This window comes from Cantharellus anzutake, assembly GCF_015039405.1.
Source record: "Cantharellus anzutake strain C23 chromosome Unknown EI90scaffold_16, whole genome shotgun sequence".
NCBI lineage: Eukaryota > Fungi > Basidiomycota > Agaricomycetes > Cantharellales > Hydnaceae > Cantharellus > Cantharellus anzutake.
Window position 1 is genome coordinate 1,286,046 of NW_024066966.1, and position 5,194 is coordinate 1,291,239.

A 5,194-nucleotide genomic window follows, 5' to 3' on the forward strand; every position below is an offset into this window, starting at 1 on the left:
CAGGGCTCGGTTTATCTGTAAGTCAATTCTCAGGAACTTTAAAACTAACCCATAAAAATAGAATTAGCCAAAACACTCGGATTGGTACTATATTTACAATAAATAACACTAGTACACTTCCCCATCCTAACTAAAGAACCAGGGAACAGCTTGGTGGTGGTCTTGTTTGAACCTCTGAAAGGTTATCTTACTAGTTTGGGGACGGTAATGTTCCGTTCCCCCGTTCGCCTCAGGCCTCAGTAATCCGTCTAAGTATACGCTTGATTTGGCTGTATATTGACGGGGTAGAAGTAAAGGCTAATCCGCCTTTTACAGCTACCCCGAGGGTTTATATACAATCTTATACATTCTCGGCACAAATAAATAGAGAAGCTTCCGCGACGCTAAATTAGCGTCGTGACATAATTATTACACAACACAACATCAACTGATGTTGTGGGCGGAATATAGACATGGGCCAGGGCCTCACATCCTCCTCCCTTGCGATACTAGATCGCAGACAGGGTACTAGCATATATACACAAGGGGAAAGCAAGCATTTTTAAAGAAATAAATTTTTTTTTTAACGTTCTACATACGAAGAATGTATGCAAACGGGGGCACACTCATTGCAGGAGGCTATAATAGTATTTTGTAGGCGAAGCCCACTTAGAGTTTCTCCTGGAACATATGCACCCAGATCTCGACGACAGTGTTGTCGACGATGGAACGACTTTCTCGTCGTTGTGAGTTTATTAAATACCATCGTCCACCGTGACGATGTTGACAGTGTAGGTCGTCGACGGCAGAGTTGTCGCCGACGAGAAAATGAATAATCAACGACGATTGCGTTGACAAAGGACGAAGGGTACAGAATAGACAATCAACGACAGCATTGTCGTTGACGAAGGTAAGAGATTATTGATCAACGATGGCCTTGTCGTTGACGAAAGTGGGTAATCAACGACGGCATTGTCGTTGACGAAGGTATGGATGAGGGGGTCAGTTCCTCATTCGTTTACGCGGCGCTGACCCGGACGGGCCAGAGCCGGATGGGCGATTCGATGTAGTCCTACGAGTCGTCGTGGACCTAGCCGCGTCGACAGCGACATCGTCACTCAGATAGTTGTCATCGTAGTGACGAGTCTCGACATCAGCGTCGTTCATGGACGAATCCTCATCTTGACGACGGTGCGAATAATGGACATGGTGCGCGGGATGGCCACGTCCATGAGAAGAGGGAGCACGCCCTCGCACTGGTGGTGCGTGGGCGGATTCGTACACCGACGAGTGTGCATACGTCGGAGGGGGGTATTGCAGCGGAGGTGGGGCGTTTGAATACGCCACAGGGTGTGGGCTCGCGTACATCATAGGCGGGTTTGAGTACGACGTTGGGGGAGGGTTCGAGTACATAAGTGCTCGTTCCTGGCATTGAATTTTACGACGCTCACGAGCGTCGTCAGTCATTGGTTTTATCCATCGACACGCGAGGATGTACATCCGTGCAATACGAGCCGGGGGGTACTGGTCGGGAAGTCTTTTCGCCTCCGTCTCAATGTCATCGCACGACATACGCATTCGTGAGGCACGGCTGTTTGTAGCCACCCTGTACCAATCGGTACAGGTGTCGACGTCCTCTTGCGAGGGCTTGCCCGTCTTGAACGACCAGGCAAGATGGTACATTGTAGCATAGAACCTCACACCCTCTTCAGTGTGTATGTAGTTACGAACCAACTCGAACCACTTAGGTTCTTTGTCGTGGACGAGCGCAGCCGCGTCTGGGAATTCGATTCTATCGACATGGTCGATGTCGTAGAAGCGGGTAGGAAGGGCCACCGATCGACAATATGTCGGTGGGGGTAGGGGTTTGCCATGCACTTCAGTGAGTTTGGCGTCGTAGTACTCGTAGTAATGGTAGCTGGGTGGACGGTTCGCGACGAATTCTTCGAACGGGGCATCAGGGTCGACGACCCATTCGCCTTCCATCTCGTCATCGTCGGACGTGGGAGCCCATCTCTTGGAAGAGGTGGTTTTTTTCGACGGCGCAGACTTGGCCGACGCAGGATCCACCGGGCCAACCCCGGGGATAACGATGGTTTGGGGAACAGTGGGCCGTGACGACGAGGGAGCAGAAGATGTGATCGGGGCGGGTTTGGGAGACGCAGGGCGTCCCCTCGCCGTGCGCGCGACTCTAAAGACGTCCTCGTTGAGTTCGTCGTTGGCCTTTCGGAGGGATTCGACCCGTCGATGAAGACGGTCGTTTTCAGAATGCAGGTCGTCGGCCTTGTTCTGCAGCATCTCATACTTGTTCCTGAGCTCATCGAGCTCATCACTCCTACGTTCGTCTTCGAACGTAGTCTCTTTGTGTTTCTCGAGTTTCTTCTCGATACGGGCCCACACGACTTCTGTAATCATTTCGAGTTGATCGAGCCCTGTCTGCGTGGAACGCGGCAGGTGGGGGTATTTCTCACTCGCGCTTACGCGAGTGGGCAGGACCAAATGGTCCTGTTTTGGGGTTAAAACGCCCGTGCTGGGCGCTCCAGGGGTGACAGTCTGAGCGACTGTGGAGTTGTCGTCCATCGACGACATGGCAGCATCCATGGTGGGACTTACAGGTGGGGAGTTTGGACTGGAGTCTACGAGGGCCTCCTTGATGGGGGAAAGGTCGAGGGGGGATTCAGTCGCGTTCATTTGAGCGATTTCAAATTTGATGGTAGGAAGCAGGATTTGATCCCGCTTTCGTCGCATTTATCCGATATTATTCGGATATTCCCGGACTTGCCAGTTTAGGCAACTCATGGCTTCAACGCCATAGTTGGCCGTGATAAGGCATTGATATCCGCTGGTATCGGACCGGTAGGCGACGTTCACGCTGTGGTCGTGATGGTCCGCTGGATCTATTGTCCGGCGTCTGATCCCGTCGTTGACGGTTCAGTTCCTCGACGTTCTCTACCCCTTGTACTGTTAGGTAGTCATCCAACGCAATTAGATCGTTTACGTTGGCCAAGGGTTCCCAAGTAAGGTCACCAAGTCCCCATCGGACACGGAACCATAAAGACTTATTGTCGTCCCATCGATGGTCGACGATTTCCTTAACCTGGTATTCCCGTTCTGGGTCGTCACCAAAGTCGTAAAACACTTCTACGGCGCGCCCAGGGAACAGCACAGAATCATTCGGCTCATGAGGTGCGAGCCGTGAGACGTGGAACTTCGCAAAGATATTTCTTTGCGTCAACACTGGGGGAAGCCTGAGGACGTAGTTTGATGAGTCCTCAAATACCTCCAGTATTTCGTAGGGGCCAATATAAGTTGGCAACAACTTATGCGCCCTCCCCTTGGGGAGGTTCAGATCTTTCGTTGAAAGATATGCATAGTCCCCTTTCTTCAGTTTTGGGGAATCAGGGCGCCGATGTCGGTTCGCCTGGATAGCCTGTTCTACACGACTCTTAATAATAGCGTCGTGAGCAGCCTGGATGTTGTCCAGGGCCCGCTGGGCAAAGGATTTCACCCCCGGCAATTCGGATGACGGCAGAGACACGGTCATTTGTGGGAGGTATCCGTATACCAACTCAAACGGGGCGAATCCCGTTGATTTGTTCGCACTTAAGTTCAATGCGAATTCTACCATGGGTATATGCACGGCCCAATCTCGCTGATCGGGTTGGACGAATGACCGAAGGATCTGGACCACCGTCTGGATCGCTCGTTCTGCTTGGCCATCCCCTTGAGGATGGAACGCGGTAGTTAACTTGAGTTTAACACCCATGAGTCGGTGTAACTCAGTCCAAAATTGAGACGTAAACTTCGTGTCACGGTCTGACACGATGGATGTTGGCATGCCGTGCAAGCGCACAACATGTTGCAGGAACAGATGCGCCAGTTCAATAGTCTTGACCTGGGTCGTCACAGGCACTAGGTGAACCTGGCACGTTAGTCGGCACAGAACTACCCAGAGGTAGTTATAACTCAGGCTTGTCGGGAATGGTCCGACGAAATCCATGGCGATTGACTCCCAAGGTTTCTCAGGGACCGGGAGCTGGTGAAGCAGTCCCGGATATCTGAGTTTGCTTTTCTTGGTTGTCTGGCACGTCCCGCAGGACGTGCAGAATTTCTCGATGTCTTTTGACATCGAAGACCACCAGTAGTGTTTGCATATGTACTCGAGCGTCTTCTTGGCGCCGAGGTGACCAAGGATGCGGTGTGCGTGCTCGATCGCGATGCCCGTTATCCTCTCCCCTTTATGAATAGATTCAGGGAGGACAAGTCGTGGCTCGCCTGAATCATTCAGACAGAAAATTAGGCCATCGACGATCGAGAACCTAGGGAAATCCCCAGGTTTTGCCAGGATCCCTCTCCAAGCATTGTGTTTGGAGTAGCCGTCTTTCACACTTGCGATGAAAGCTTTGTCCTCTACATGAGGACGTAGCTCTGCCAATGGCAGCAGTACATCTTCGAGGGAAAGCTCCCTCCTCCCTTGACGATCGTCAGGGGGATCGAGCATGGATGCCTCGAGACCTCGTGGCTCCTGAGCGTCTCCGATAGAGTGGGACGCACCCAGCCGTATGCACTGCAGTCTCAACCTGTGCAGGTGTAATAATTCCCATGCTTCCTCAGCACGCGCCAAGGGCAGATCGTCGCCCTCTTTATCAATCCGTATATCTGCAGATACGTAATCGTCGTAGTGGACATCCTCGTCTGACGAGGACTCATAGTATCGCGACAGGGCGTCGGCCACTTTGTTTGTGTGGCCTTGTACATACACGATGTCACAATTGAAACCGTGAAAGAAATTCTGCCAACGAATGTGACGCGGCGCAGTGTGATTCTTCTCTTTGAAGTAAGTAAGCGCCTTGTGGTCAGTGACCACAGTGAATTTCCGCCCACCAGTCAGCTCGTCGAGCCATTTGGTGAGCGCTTCCAGAACGCCTAGAGCTTCTAGCTCATAGGCGAAATACGCCCGTTGAGTCGGGGTGAACTTCTTCGACATAAACGCAGCAGGGTTAGAGGTTTGCCATTCTGCACCCTGTGCGAGCACGGCCCCGACGCCAGCGGGGCAGGCATCGGTGATCACCCAGACACGGTACTTGTCTTGGTCTTCTGAATCTGGTATATCCCAGATTATGGGCTTTAGAATCGGCGTCTTGCACGCGATTACTTTGATCTGCACGAAACATTTTTCGTGTAGGGCGTTCCAGCGGAACGGCATATGGCTGGT